The sequence below is a fragment of the Aegilops tauschii genome, chromosome 5 (assembly GCF_002575655.3).
Source record: "Aegilops tauschii subsp. strangulata cultivar AL8/78 chromosome 5, Aet v6.0, whole genome shotgun sequence".
In the NCBI taxonomy this organism is placed as follows: Eukaryota; Viridiplantae; Streptophyta; class Magnoliopsida; order Poales; family Poaceae; genus Aegilops; species Aegilops tauschii.
Window position 1 is genome coordinate 290,580,606 of NC_053039.3, and position 16,984 is coordinate 290,597,589.

Genomic DNA, 16,984 nt, shown 5'->3' on the forward strand with positions numbered 1-16,984 from the left:
CACTGAAGCTCAGTCCACTGGAGAATAAGCTTTTGTTCGGCTCAGCTGGACACACGTGGGTAGATTCGGTTAACTAATTATACCTCCAGCGCACCCCTTTTTAGTTGAAGAATGTATGAAATGTAATAAAATCCGGCATGTTTATATGAAATCCGACCGTGTATGAATGAATTTAGTTCGATTAGTTCGAATTCTTGTATCACTGGCATTGGATGAAAATGCAAAACAATACGTACTAGGATTATTCCGAGGGTGATCACCTCGTTTGCAGTAGTTTCACATGTACTCCATCCGGTCCTTTTTAGTCTGCATACAAGTTTTGTCTGCAGTCAAAGTATCTCTACTTTGACCAATCTTTTAGAAAAAAATATGAACATTCACAATGTAAAATCAACTACTTGAAAGAAATCTAATATGCGAAGTAAAAAGGAACAGAGGGAGTACAAAGAGTTTGAGCTGCTTTTTAGCGTTCCTGTACATTGCAATCAAACACACAGGCCTGGCAATTCATAGAGAACATTCAAAATGATCGATGATTATGCATCTCAGCGATTCACATGTCAGAGCCAATATTTACTTCACAACTAAACAATAAAGAAAAATCGATCGATGCTGCTGACAGCAAAGGGCGTCCCATTCAAAAATATCAAACGCATGCCTTCTTGCTAACATCAATGAGCAAAATTTGACAAGGTTGTCTCATTCCAAAATGTCAATGCGTGTTGTTTTGCGTACATCAATGACCAGACTTTGACAAGGTTTTCCCATTCCAAAATATCAAATGCCTACGATTGTGGAATGGGCAGGGTTTGCCATCAGTTCGGACATTGACATGGCACCTCGTGCTAAATAAACTAGCTATTCTTGTTGTGCAGTTCCACCAAAATCAACCAAATTCGCGCGTAGCTTGTATGATTTCGCCTTTATATGTTGCAACGCCTTGAACATATCAGCACCTCCTTTCTTGTGGTGGAAATGAATGATTCGATGTATTCATGAACATTTTGTGCAGTTCCCATTGAAATCAAGCTGAGCACCCCTGTTTGCACAAATACAAAAAAAGTGATTAGTATAAAGCAAACTGTACTATGAATTGACAGTTTAAACAGGCACCTACATTGTCCATGTAGAGCACACTTCTAAAAAAATGGAACTCACCGGAAAGAATCCTAGAACAACATTGTACTTGAGCATCACAGCAAAAAAGATGGAGATCTGTCAGTCCTTCTGAGCTGAAGTTAGTTTGGTCTTGTGGGGAGTAATGTAACCATCCTTCAACTGCTCCTTCTGATGAGAAGATAGACAGGGCTTCTTCATCCTGGCATAATCGGAACTAGTCACTTCACGTACTCCATATTCTTCTTCAGAGGAGGATGATCCTGTTGTGAAAAGACAAGAGGACAACTAAATGCTAGCATCCCTGTTTGCTTGAAGAAAAAGGAAAGGAAATATTTAAAACAGCACAGATGAAGCACTTCTCAAGGACAATACCACTTTCTCATGACAGTATCTAAACAGTAGCACAACACCAATAGAGATGACAAAGCTCAATCATATAGATGAAATCCGTGGGCGAGTACCAACCTTAGTCAGGAGGCTTATTGTGTAGAGCATACAGATCAAGCACTTCTCCGGAACCATCTGTTGTTATCTACTGTGGTTGCCATGCTTACTATATACTCCTCGATTAGTTTAATATTTCCAACATCTTCTTGTGCAGTTCAACTAAAATATATGGTATCTTCAAAGAAGATCCCTGTTTGCACAACTAGAGATAATTACATATTACATTAAGAGTGGCATCAAATCAGTAGCAAAACAATTGCTCGTTCCAGCCATAGCAATAAATTAAGATGCAAAACTATATCATTACTTGTATCATCACAGTTCTAGTGCTTCATTACAGCACCAGGAGTTGATTTTTGTTTTTCTTCCGCTTGTTCTTCCCCTTCATCACTTGGTTCAATAAAAGACAAGCTTCGCCTTCAATGTAAGATTTTGCACTTCCATTAGGGAGCACAAGTATAGCACTAAACAACGACATTAATTTTCTGATGAAAGTGGCAAAATATAGGCCAAAAGTTGTGAAATATCCTTATCTTACCTCAATGGGATATTACGGTGCACATACAGATTGGAAGTCTTGTCTCCATTTGTGCAGTTCACTAAAATCAAGCAACATTACCGTACAAGTAGCACAACATATGATAGCACACTGCACAATCATGTGAAAGAAGGCTAGTACTGACCTCTCATGACGCGGAATTCAAACAACTCACAAGAAGAAGATCTGAACCAAATTTGCCAACACAGATTGGAAGTAAGATCTCCTCTTGTGCAGTTCCACTAAGATCAAGCAATCAAGCAACGTTGTCAGTGTGACATTTTGGTTGAACTTCACAAGACACTCTTAAAACAAAAGTGTTTTGTGCAGTGCAACAAAAGGTCACAATAGCAATGAGGTAAAGTAGATAACCCTGTTACACATAGGTGCAAAGGAAACAACAAGTGGTCAATATGGTGGATGACATAGAAGCCAACAAAAAGAAGCATCTAACTTATCTAAATGGGAAAGAAAGCAAGACAGTAGCATTTCTCAAACTGTGGCATTGATTCATATTAACAGAGAGATTATATTAACAATAAAATTCGTTAAACATGTAATTTGCTTTTAACTGTGGCATTGCATCAATTTTCCAGTGGCATTATTAGAGGGTGTTTGTTTACAGGGACTTTTTGGTGTAGGGACTAAAAAAAGTCCCTTTCAGTCCCATCTAAACCAAACAGGAGGGACTTTTAGGGACTAAAAGTGGGCATTTGGGACTAAAGAAAGAAGACCCCGAGGGAGAGTCTTTTTGGGACTTTTTCCAACAGTTGCCTCTGCCCCACATCGCACCTTATCTCTATTAGTTCATTACTAGGGGTAACATGATCTTTTAGCATGTCATTTAATAACCTCTAGTCCATGTTTAGTCCCTAGAACCAAGCAGGTAGGGACAAGGGACTTTTTAGTTGGGACTAAAAAAAGTCCTAGGACTTTTTAACCAAACAGGGCCTTAGATTAACAACAGCTAAAGAGTTGCACATGACAGTGGACGCACTAGCACCATGTGCATCTACCGATGTATGAAGGGGTGATGCACAGTCTATTGCAACAAAGAACAAACAACCAAGGAGCATATTTGTGTTGGTCCCAGTTTTGTTATCTTTAGACATCGTTCCCTATGTGAGCGCAGCAAATCTAGTCCTGCTCAAACTCTACAGCCTTGTCCCCCAAAACAAAAAATATCAGTTTGTTACAGATGTGCGTACTGCGTTTGTCATTGTTTTCCCTTTTCGACCAACATAGGTGCTGGATAGCCAGTCTGTACTAGTACTTCCCCCCTTCCTTTCCTCTTTGAAGCACGTCCTAGATTCATGCTATACAACTTTCCCCACTACTTTCCCCCCTTCCTTTTCCTCTTTGAAGCACGTCCTAGATTCATGCTATACAACTTTCCCCACTACTTTCTCCCCTTCCTTTCCTTTTTGAACCACGTCCTAGATTCATGCTATACAAATTTCCCCACTACTTCCCCCCATTCCTTTCCTCTTTGAACCACGTCCTAGATTCATGCTATACAACTTTCCCCACTACTTTCCTGTTTGATCTAACACCTAGATTCGAGTGCAGAAGCGGAAAAAGCCCACATGCAGCTAGAGCAATGCATGTGGAATAAGTAAATTATACCTTTAGGTTCTTGGGGTGTGGTTCGATGGCGACCGGAGGCCGTTCTTCCCACACTATGTACGGCGGCGAGGAAGAAGGGGTCGGAGGCCCTCCCGTGCCACCGCTGGGTGAAAGAGAATAGCTGCGCCGGTAGTGGATTCCCTCCATCGCCGATGGCGACAACATTAAGCCTCCTTCCCTTCCCGGCAGACGGATCCTGCCGGCTCTTTGACCAGCAGTGAGGGGAGAGAGAGGCCAACAAAGTCTTGTTTAGATCTGGAGAGGGTGAGAGAGTGTGAAGAGAGCAACTACAAGCGCTGAGGCTCTAGCGTGTATATATATAGTGGAGAGAGAGTGTGAAGAATGCAAACCCTAGAAAATAAGCGTCGAGGCTGAGATCGTATAGCTCCGTATCCATCCATTTTGACCAGTCAAAGAATCCTCCTAGCACCGCCCCAGATCACTTTCTCTCTCTGTCATGCGGGGCCTACCTGTCATTGGGTGGAAGAAAGAAGTCGAACAAAAACAAAATTATGCTCAAGTGTGGTTATCAGACCCGAGACCTCAAGTTTGATGAGCGAACAGGCTAACCAGCTACACCACCCTCACGTTAGGTTTAACGAGAGGAAAATAACCTTTTATACATTCCTGCATTCGTGTGACAAGCATGCCGTGTTTTTTTGCATGAGAGTCATTGGGATTTAAATCATAATCGTCTCATGTGGCTTTGGTGGTAAGGTCTTTTGGGATTTAAAGCAGTGTTGGTAGTACAAAAATAATGCAGCCTTAGTCACCTTACCTCTCTCCACGTAGTACGTTGGGTCCCACCAATCAGAGGGTGAAACAAACAAATTAATAAGAAAAATTAAAAGCGCCAGCGGTGTATCTTACCTCACACATCTCGCTACTGCTCGTGAACACTGTACAATTGATCCCTCTGTTCGCTCACGTACTATTTTAAGTGAATCCTTATTATAACATGCACACAATTTTGGGCACTTGTATTCGACCTAAGTCAGTGTGCCACCGTATCTCGTACTACTCCCTCCGTCTAGGTGTAATAAGTCACGTTAGAAGGTGCAAGCAGATTGGAGGAGAAGGAGAAACTTGACTGGTCCTTCCTCCAATCAAAGCCCTGATTTTTGTCTCTAAACGCAACAATTAACCACAACAACTAAGAGATGTCGTTTTAGCTACCGTGCAGGGCCACGTATTAACTCGCATGCAAGCCGACTTTGATTTCTTGACTGATCAACGCGTAGTTACGCTCCATGCATTGGGTTTTCGGGGGAGATAACAAGGCAGAGTAAGGAGCGTTTGGTTACATTGCTAGGCTGGTCATAGTGGTGAGTAACTTGGACTAGTAACATGCATATGTTACTAGTCTATGTTACTACCTTCATAGTGGGTAGTAACATATGGATGGTAACATGCAAGTCTTCATTAATTGAGATATAGACTCATTTTACCTCGCCGTGTGTGTGTGTGTGTTTAATAGCATGTGTGTGTTAGAGAGAGCGACACATCGACCTACTCCTACAGAGAGGTGGTGTGTAGTGTACGATTTAGCCACGAGAGTTGGTGCATCCTCTCGTTTCCGGGCGTCCGGTCATCGCCTGCGTGTGCTTCCCGCCCGAAACAGTCAACACCGCTCCAAAGAATCGGTGACGCATTCATGCCCGGGCAGAGCGGACGCGACCTCTCATCGGGCAGAGTGATGGTTGCTTTGTCCGTCCAACTTACTGTTGGGTCTATGTGATTTGACGACTCATTGGTCATTATTACTGAGGTGGTACGACTGCTGGATGTCCCATGCTTTCGGCGAAAGGAGGTACTACTAGATTACTCCCTCCGTTCCTAAATATAAGTCTTTTTAGAGGTTTCAAATGGACTACAACATACAGATGTATGTAGACATATTTTAGAGTATAGATTCACTTATTTTGCTCCGTATGTAGTCACTTGTTGAAATCTCTAAAAATACTTATATTTTGGAATGGAGGGAGTACAATTTTCTCCATTCTTACAGCGGAGAAGTGCGAAAGCAGTGAAAACACGCAGGCTCAGTGATTACATGGCCCATCTCACACTATCACCATATTTTCTAGACACTGTGCGACACCTATCTCTTTACATCGTACTGTACTAGTATAGTACGTACTGTAATTTCTCAATGAGATAAATTTGTACAATGCTATGAAGCTTCCAGCTTCTGTTTCATGTATCTTGCGTCCAAGGTTTCCCGTTGCAACATTTCATCAAAAACAAAGGAGACTAACATGCATGCTATTGCATCTCAGTGATTGACAGATCATAGCCAATGTATAAATGACGCGGCACCATTCATGCATGGTTCCTGACCCTCCATTATTTATAAGTGAGTAATTACTACTAGACGCGTCAAATTATCACGTGGGTCGCATCATCTTACAAAAATGAGCTCCACCGTGTCACGTGTGTGGTTGGGGAAGACGCAAAAGATGCAAAGAGTGCTACTAGTACACTGCGTGCGTGGGTACGTGCACCTCTTCTCTTCGAGCATGGTTATTAAAAGTATAGCCCACTACTGTACTACCACGCGGTTATTATATATGGGCAAAAGTACAGGCAGTAATAATGACTAATAAGCCGTGAAATCACTAGGCCCACCTTTCTCTATGTTTGACCGAGGAAGCAGCCATCATTTCACTCCTCGTTGAATATCCATCCGCTGCTACCTCCACGAATAAATAAAAATCCGCTTCTACCTCCGTAGCATGGTTAATAATATAGCCATGTCAATCACGACGTAGAAATGTCATTCACTGATACAATAGGGCTGGAGCTAAGGCTGGTGATTTTTTTTACTTTGTCTCTTTCTCTTTTTGTCTCATTTACTCATTTCACATAGGAGCACGTGCAGAGGATGGCTATTCCTTTCAATGGGAATTCTTCATGGGGTTTAAGACTAAGCAGCTCCGAATTATGCCCGCTGCCCACCACTCTGAATCGTGCCATCTATGATAGGGAGTAGTCCCATTGCAACAATGAGGTCCACTAGGTCTAGCACGTCCTGTAAGAAGAGTCTATCATGCAAAACATACATCTTGTTGCCTTCTTCCTCGTACAGTATGTACCACTGGTATGTACTATTAGTACTACTACTACTCGTTCTCCTATAAACCTTGCTCTTGGCATCTCCAAAATATTAACCTTGCGATTGGCTCTTCGCCTCTTCGGGAACTCGAGCAATAATGGTACTGCAGTATATATCGTTCTGGCTATATGAGACCGAATGAATTGCTGCACATCCACCACGTGGGCGAGGGTCGAGGGGCGAGGGAGAGTGCGTACTATTACGTCTGTTTCAATATTGACTACATACATAGCAAAATGAGTGAATCTACACTCTAAAATACGTCTATATACATTAGTGTTTGGAGTATGTACTAGTAGTTCATATTGAAATCTACTAAAGGACATATATTCCAAACAATATGATAATCTCTCTAACCAAGGTAGGGACGAGGATTAAACGGAGGGAGTAGTAAATTTTTCTCCTCGTCCTACGAGCCACCGCGCGCGTGGGCGAGGGAGCGGGCGTAAGGTGTAGTAAGAAAGCTTCACCTCGTCCTGCGAGCCACCGCACCCGTGGGCAGGAGAGACGGCGTACTAAGCAAGCTTCTCCTCGTTCTGCGAGTTGACGGGACACATCAAAAGTAATACGCACAGAGCATCTCGAGTGTATAGAGCATTGCCTCTAAGGTAGGCCCCACATGGTTTGCCTCTTTTTAACATAACGCGTCAAGTCGCAATTTGTTTGTTCACCCGTGGTAGGCGATCCTCCATCAAGTGGACAACCAGTACACGTGTCAAATTACCACGTGAGATGCCTTTTCGTACAGAAATGAGCTCCACCGTGTACCCACGCGGGTGTGGTTGGGAAAGAGACGGGAGTACGTGCGCCGTGCGTGCACCTCTTCTCTTCGTGCATGTCCCCCACCTACATGGGTGTGTGTGAGAGAGATACAAACCTAGACAGATGGCGTGTGCGTTCATGAGTGTTTTTTGTTTGGGGGGGTGATTTCGTGAATGTATTTGTGGGAATATGTGTCGATGACATCTCAAACAAAAATTTGACACATGCAATGTGTGTGAAATAGAGGCCTATCGATATCATATATAGAGGGGGTGATCCACGAGAAGAGAGGGAGGGGGGATCCACGAGAAGAGAGGGAGGGGGCGATCCACGAGAAGAGAGGGAGGGGTCATTGATATCGATAGAGTCGAAGAGAGGATCAAGTGGGTGGGTGCGAGATCGATGAAGAGAGCCATCGAAATTGTGTGTGTGCAAGTCAAAGATACAGTGCGACTGACCTACCGGAACGTCAGAGGGCATAGGGCAAGTTTGTGTGTGGCAGGGAGACATGACTAGAGCGCTCGATGTATCACTGTGTGTGGGGGAGGAGGGGGAGGCAGAGGCCTAACTAGAGAGGTAGAACGACTCGTATATGTGTTGAGAAGGAGAGATCCAGCTATGTCTTGAGGGAGATCAGTCGACATCCATACATAACTGAAGGACGGGAAATAGGTTGGGATAGAGAGAGAGGAGAGAGAGAGAGACAGAGGGAGGGAGAGGGGTAGAGTGATGGATGGGTGATGGAGTTGCTTCTCGAAGATGGTGGGAGAGGCCTACTAGACAAACTGAGGGTAGAACTGCAATATTATCAATAAGAGTGGGGATGTGTTTCTATGTGTGCCTGTGTGTGATAGATTTGTCGGGACGCGTGCATGGATGATGAAGGGGAACCATGTGTTTGGTAAGCAAACCTAACTAGATCGGTAGATCAATTGTTGTTTGTCGGAAGAAGGGAGTGATGACCCACAAGTATAGGGGATCTATCGTAGTCCTTTCAATAAGTAAGAGTGTCAAACCCAACGAGGATCAGAAGGAAATGACAAGCGGTTTTCAGTAAGGTATTCTCTGCAAGCACTGAAATTATCGGTAACAGATGGTTTTATGATAAGGTAATTTGTAACGGGTAGCAAGTAACAAGAGTAAATAAAGTGCAGCAAGATGGCCCAATCCTTTTTGTACCAAAGGACAAGCCTGGACAAACTCTTATATAAAGGAAAGCGCTCCCGAGGACACATGGGAATTATCGTCAAGCTAGTTTTCATCACGATCATATGATTCGCGTTCATTACTTTGATAATTTGATATGTGGATGAACTGGTGCTTGGGTACCTCCCTTCCTTGGACAAGCATCCCACTTATGATTAACCCCGATTGCAAGCATCCGCAACTACCAAAATAAGTATTAAGGTAAACCTAACCATAGCATGAAACATATGGATCCAAATCAGCCCCTTACGAAGCAACGCATAAACTAGGGTTTAAGCTTCTGTCACTCTAGCAACCCATCATCTACTTATTACTTCCCAATGCCTTCCCCTAGGCCCAAATAATGGTGAAGTGTCATGTAGTCGACGTTCACATAACACCACTAGAGGAAAGACAACATACATCTCATCAAAAATATCGAACGAATACCAAATTCACATGACAACTTATAGCAAGACTTCTCCCATGTCCTCAGGAACAAACGTAACTACTCACAAATCATATTCATGTTCATAATCAGGGGGGTATTAATATGCATAAAGGATCTGAACATATGATCTTCCACCAAATAAACCAACTAGCATCAACTACAAGGAGTAATCAACACTACTAGCAACCCACAGGTACCAATCTGAGGTTTTGAGACAAAGATTGGATACAAGAGATGAACTAGGGTTTGAGAGGAGATGGTGCTGGTGAAGATGTTGATGGAGATTGACCCCCTCCCGATGAGAGGATCGATGGTGATGACGATGGTGATGATTTCCCCCTCCCCGAGGGATGTTTCCTCGGCAGAACAGCTCCGCCAGAGCCCTAGATTGGTTTCGCCAGGTTCCGCCTCAAGACGGCGGCGCTTCTTCCTGAAAGCTTCCTTCTGATTTTTTCGGGGACGAAAGACTTCATATAGCAGAAGATGAGCACCGAAGGCCTGCCAGAGGGCCCACGAGACAGAGGGGCGCACCCCCCACCCTCGTGGCCAGGGTGTGGGCCCCCTCTGGTTGATTCTTTCGCTAGTATTTTTTATTAATTCCAAAACGTGCCTCTGTGAAGTTTCAGGACTTTTGGAGTTGTGCAGAATAGGTCTCTAATATTTGCTCCTTTTCCAGCTGCCGGCATTCTCCCTCTTCATGTAAACCCTGTAAAATAAGAGAGAATAGCCATAAGTATTGTGACATAATGTGTAGTAACAGCCCATAATGCAATAAATAACGATATAAAAGCATGATGCAAAATGGACGTATCAACTCCCCCAAGCTTAGACCTCGCTTGTCCTCAAGCGGAAGTCGATAACGAAAAATATGTCCACATGTTTAGAGATAGAGGTGTCGATAAAATAAAATACGGACATGAGGGCATCATGATTATTCTTAAAACAGCAACATATATATATTGTCATATGATTTCTTATGCCAAAGTAACAATCTATTCACAATGTAAAGTATGAATCAGAAACTTCATTGAGAACTAACAAACTATAATCTCGGTCATTGAAGCAATTGCAATTTGTCATAACATTGGAAAGAGTCAATATAAGAGCTTTTTAGCAAGTCCACATACTCAACTATCATTTAGTCTTTCACAATTGCTAACACTCACGCAATACTTATGGGTATGGAGTTTTAATCGGACACAGAGAAAAATAGGGGCTTATAGTGTTGCCTCCCAACCCTTTACCTCAAGGGTAATGTCAACAATAATAGTTCATGATAACTTACATACAATTTTATATCAGGATCTTTCCAACACAATGTGCTTGCCAGAGGATAAAATGTAAAAAGGAAAGGTGAAGATCATCATGACTCTTGTATAAGGTATAAGACAAGAATAAAAGATAGGCCCTTCGCAGAGGGAAGCAGAGGTTGTCATGTGCTTTTGTGGTTGGATGCACAAAAACTTAATGCGAAAGAACGTCACTTTATATTGCCACTTGTGATATGGACCTTTATTATGCAGTCCGTCGCTTTTATTTCTTCCACATCACAAGATCGTATAAAGCTTATTTTCTCCACACTAATAAATCATACATATTTAGAAAGCAATTTTTATTGCATGCAACAATGACAACTTACTTGAAGAATCTTACTCAATCCATAGGTAGATATGGTGGACCCTCATGGCAAAACTGGGTTTAAGGGTATTCGGAAGCACAAGTAGTATCTCTACTTGGTGCAAAGAATTGGGCTAGCATGAGGGGGAAAGGCAAGCTCAACATGTTGGATGATCCATGACAATATACTTTATTTCGGATATAAGAAAACATAACCCATTACGTTGTCTTCCTTGTCCAACATCAACTCTTTAGCATGTCATATTTTAATGAGTGCTCACAATCATAAAAGATGTCCAAGATAGTATATTTATATGTGAGAACCTCTCTTTCTTTATTACTTCCTATTAATTGCAACGATGACCAAAACTATGTTTGTCAACTCTCAACAACTTTTATTCATCATACTCTTTATGTGTGAAGTCATTACTCTCCATAAGATCAATATGATCTCTTTATTTCCTTTTATTCTTTCTTTTTCTTTTATTCCCTCATGATCATAGCAAGATAATCAAGCCCTTGACTCAAAACTAATCTTTATTATATATAGCTCACGGACTCGATTACATAGAAGGATCATAAAGCAAAACTCAAAACTAAATCATACTAAAACTTTTATTCTACTAGATCAAGATATTACTAAAAGGATCGAACTAAGAAAAACGGTAAAGATAGGAGTGTGATGGTGATCCGATACCGGGGCACCTCCCCCAAGCTTGGCAGTTGCCAAGGGGAGTGCCCATACCTGATACTCAGTTCTCCTTTGGTGGTGAAGAAGATGGTGGTGATGATGGAGTGTCGCACATCGAGCGTAGGAGATCCTCCAACTTGCGGATAATGCCCTTGAGTGCGGTGATATGCTCCTTCAACAAAATATTTTCACGTGTGAGATACTTGTTTTGTATGCGAGCTAACTCAATCATCTTGAAAGCTTCAATCTGAGTTGGGGTAAGAAGATTGTGATGAGGTTGAAGGATGTCTTCTTCTTCTGCTGCCGGAGCTTGATCCTCCATGGCCTTCTTGATCCTATCATCCTTGTTGATCTCCCCGGGTTCTTCTCTCTTCAGCTCTATCTTCATTAGCCAAGCATCGTTGCCCTCATTGTTGGAGAAGGGGGACGACATGATGCCAGGCCTTGACAATTCTGACAGAAAACAGCTCGAAACAAAAACAGAGGATATTTGCGTGATACGAGGGTCAAAACCTTCAGGAGATTACATAATGAATTTTTACCGACCAAAAGAAGTATCGTGCAAGAGAACGGAGTCCGGAGAGCACACGAGGTGCCCACGAGGCAGGGGGCGCGCCCAGGGGGTAGGGCGCGCTCTCCACCCTCGTGGATGCCTCGTGTCCTTCCCGGACTACTTATTTTCTGTTTTCTTAAATATTCCAAAACGGAGAAAAAGTGCTATTAGGACTGTTTTTGGAGTCGGTTTACTTACCATACCACATACCTATTCCTTTTCGGAGTGTGAAACGTTCTGGAAAGTGTCCCTTATGTACTCCTCCGGGGTTGCAGTTTCAATAACATTAGTTTCAACATTTATGGGATTACCTGAGATATAATGTTTGATTCTTTGACCGTTCACCACCTTCGGCTTGGTGCCTTCCAAGTTATTGATTTTTATGGAACCGGAACGATAGACCTCCTCGATAACGTAAGGACCTTCCCATTTAGAGAGAAGTTTTCCTGCAAAAAATCTTCAACGAGAGTTGAATAGCAACACATAATCACCTACATTAAACTCACGCTTTTGTATCCTTTTGTCATGCCATCTTTTAACTTTTTCTTTAAACAGTTTGGCATTCCCATAAGCTTGGGTTCTCCATTCATCAAGTGAGCTAATATCAAATAGCCTCTTCTCACCAGCAAGTTTGAAATCACAGTTGAGCTCTTTAATGGCCCAATATGCCTTATGTTCTAGTTCGAGAGGTAAGTGACATGCTTTTCCATAAACCATTTTATATGGAGACATACCCATAGGATTTTTATATGCAGTTCTATAGGCCCATAATGCATCATCAAGTTTCTTGGACCAATTCTTTCTAGATCTATTAACGGTCTTTTGCAAAATTAATTTAATCTCCCTATTATTACTTAGTTCTACCTGACCACTAGACTGTGGGTGGTATGAAGATGCAATTCTATGATTAACATCTTACTTAGCAAGCATCTTACGAAAAGCACCATGAATAAAATGTGAACCACCATCAGTCATTAAGTATATAGGGACTCCAAACCTCAGAAAAATATCTTCTTTAAGCATCTTAATAGAGGTGTTATGATCAGCACTACTAGTTGGAATAGCTTCTACCCACTTAGTAACGTAATCAACAGCAACTAAAATATGTGTATACCCATTAGAGGAAGGAAACAGTCCCATATAATCAAAGCCTCAAACATCAAATGGTTCAATAACAAGTGAATAGTTCATAGGCATTTCTTGACGTCTACTTATATTACCAATTCTTTGACATTCATCGCCAGACAAGACAAACTTACGGGCATCTTTGAAGAGAGTATGCCAATAAAAAACGGATTGCAATACCTTATGTGCAGTTCTATCTCCACCGTGGTGTCCTCCATAAGCCTCGGAGTGACACTTGCGTAGGATCTGTTCCTGTTCATGCTCAGGTACACAACGTCTAATAACACTATCTACTCCTTTATATAGGTGTGGGTCATCCCAGAAGTAATGTCTTAAATCATAGAAAAACTTTTTCTTTTGCTGGTATGTGAAACTAGGTGGTATAAATTTAGCAACAATGTAATTAGCATAATCAGCATACCATGGAGCAGTACGAGAAGCATTTAGGACAGCTAATTGTTCATCAGGAAAGCTATCATCAATAGGTAGTGGGTCATCAAGAACATTCTCTAACCTAGATAAGTTGTCTTCAACGGGGTTCTCAGCTCCCTTTCTATCAGTAATATGCAAATCGAATTCTTGTAGCAAGAGAACCCATCTAATAAGTCTAGGTTTAGCATCTTTCTTTTCCATAAGATATTTAATAGCAGCATGATCGGTGTGAACAGTTACTTTGGAATCAACAATATAAGGTCTGAACTTATCACAAGCAAATAGAACCGCTAAAAATTCTTTTTTAGTAGTAGCATAATTTCTCTGGGCACTGTCTAGAGTTTTACTAGCATATTGGATAACATTTAATTTCTTATCAACTCTTTGTCCTAGAACAGCGCCTACAGCATAATCACTAGCATCACACATAATTTCAAAGGGTAAATTCCAATCAGGTGGCTGAACAATAGGTGCAGAAATCAAGGCTTTCTTAAGTATTTCAAATGCTTCTACACAATCATCATCAAAGACAAAAGGAACATCTTTTTGTAAGAGATTAGTCAGAGGCCTGGAAATTTTTGAGAAGTCTTTAATGAACCTCCTATAGAAACCGGCATGACCAAGGAAACTTCTTATACCTTTGATGTCCTTAGGATATGGCATCTTTTCAATGGCATCAATTTTAGCTTTATCAACTTCAATACCTCTTTCAGAAATTTTATGCCCCAAGACAATGCCTTCATTAACCATAAAGTGGCACTTCTCCCAATTCAGAACAAGATTAGTTTCTTCGCATCTCTGCAAAACTCGATCAAGGTTGCTTAAGAAATCATCAAAAGAAGTTCCATATACGGAAAAATCATCCATGAAAACCTCAACAATCTTTTCGCAAAAGTCAGATAATATAGCCATCATGCATCTTTGAAAGGTAGCAGGTGCATTGCATAAACCAAAAGGCATACGTCTATAAGCAAAGGTACCGAAAGGGCAAGTAAAAGTGGTCTTTTCTTGATCCTCTTTTGACACGGGTATTTGTGAGAAACCAGAGTAACCATCTAGAAAGCAAAAATGTGTATGTTTGGATAATCTTTCTAGCATTTGATCAATAAAAGGTAAAGGGTAATGATCCTTTTTAGTAGCTTTATTTAATTTGCGAAAATCAATTACCATTCTATAACCTATAACAATTCTTTGTGGTATCAATTCATCTTTATCATTAGGAACAACAGTAATACCTCCCTTCTTAGGGACACAATGGGCAGGACTTACCCACTGACTATCAGCAACAGGATAAATTATACCTGCCTCCAGAAGCTTTAGTATTTCTTTTCTTACCACTTCTTTCATCTTAGGATTTAACCTTCGTTGGTGATCAACAACCGGTTTAGCGTCTTTCTCCAATTTTATTTTGTGTTGGCATAGAGTGGGACTAATGCCCTTAAGATCATCAAGAGTATATCCAATAGCAGCACGGTGCTTCTTCAGAGTTTTCAATAATTTCTCTTCTTCCAGCTCTGAAAAGTTAGCACTAATAATAACTGGATATATCTTCTTTTCATCAAGATATGCATATTTAAGAATATCAGGTAATGGTTTAAGCTCAAACACGGGATCACCCTTGGGTGGAGGAGGATCCCCTAGAATTTCAACAGGCAAGTTGTGTTTCAAAATAGGTCCCTGTTTAAAGAATACTTCATCTATTTCCCTTCCTTCATTCAAAAACATATCATTTTCATGGTCTAGCAAATATTGTTCTAAAGAATCATTAGGGGGCACGACAATAGAAGCAAGACCAATAATTTCATCTTTACTAGGCAATTCTTTATCGTGGGGTTGTCTACGAAATTTAGCAAAATTAAACTCACTAGTCGTCAACCCGTGCATCTGCACAGGCTAGCATCATGAAACTATCGTTGTTGAATAAAATATTTTTCAAGCCGAAATTGATAGTAAGTTGCTTATGAAAGAACTACAATGGAGAAATTTGTATTTGAATCAGTAACCAAGTGTAATATAATATACTAACGGATGAATCATTCACTGATTGTCATACTTAACAGGTTATATTTAATCCACATGCAGAAGGCCCAGTTCCATTGCTAACATACTCAAAAAGCCAACCATGTAGCATTTTGTTGGAATTCACTCGGCAACTTCCCATGCTAGTGCAACACTATTGACAATCATCAGATGATGTGTTAAGCAAATCTAAGTAACATTTCAAAACAAAACGCACACGTACACAATTGACATTACATTGTTACTTCTTTCAATTAATATCAAGCCTTTTGTTCTGATCTATATAGATACCAGTTTAGAGGCCAAGCACGGTTGATGAAAAGACGTTTATCCATGTACGGATTCGACGATACTTATTTATTGGCATGTTTTCGTCCTCTGTTTTTTGTTTGTGTTTTTGACCTGCTCTATTTATGGTGTAGATTGATGCTGCAAATTACTGTACCACGAAAGAGTGAGAGACAAAAGGTACTTCACTTGAAGCAATACAGATTGATAACATCTATTGTAAGTGATATTAGATGGATATTACCTGCAGAACAACTAAAACGATGAAATTTTTTGTTTGCATGAATGCAACCTAACCAAGGAAAACCTAGTTGTACTGAAATTTGGACATTCAGTCATCAAGCACAATTTCAAGGGTTGCATTAAAATTCAGACAACCATGTCACATAATGGAAAAGAGAGATACATATGCATACGGAAGAAAATATTACATTAGTAGGTGAAGGCAAGAAAACTGGGCGCTTCTCAATTTTCATGCTTAGTTGTGTTCTGAAATTAATTATTAAGCCAATAGTTTCTTTTGTAATTTAGAAACAGAATATTTTTACTAAATGAATATCGAGCAATCGAGCAAAAAGATAAGGAAATGTGTCATCCCTTTTTTGACAGCTTATCAGTGCATTCCATAATTTTTTTTTTTTTTTTGCAGAGAAGAGAGTGCCAGTAAAATAAAATAAAATTACAGTAACTAAATGTGTATTGCTGAAGCATTTTGATTTAATCTTAAAACAAAACATAGTCACATGATCCGTAACAGAAAAAATATCTGTAGATTCTTTTTCAAACTCAACATGCACAGTTCATTAATTGTTGAGTCCTTAAGCTTACTTTTACCAAAGCGCTGTTAACAGAGAGCCTCGATTGAACCCTTATGGTATTAGCTAAGGGGAGGTTTCGTCTGATTTTTTGACATTTCTCCAGCTTACGTTTTCAAGTTGCCACGACTGTCGTGGATGTCTTAAGATTGTCAGAATCAGCATTCAATTAGTAATGGGTATAATACAGTGTAGGAAACA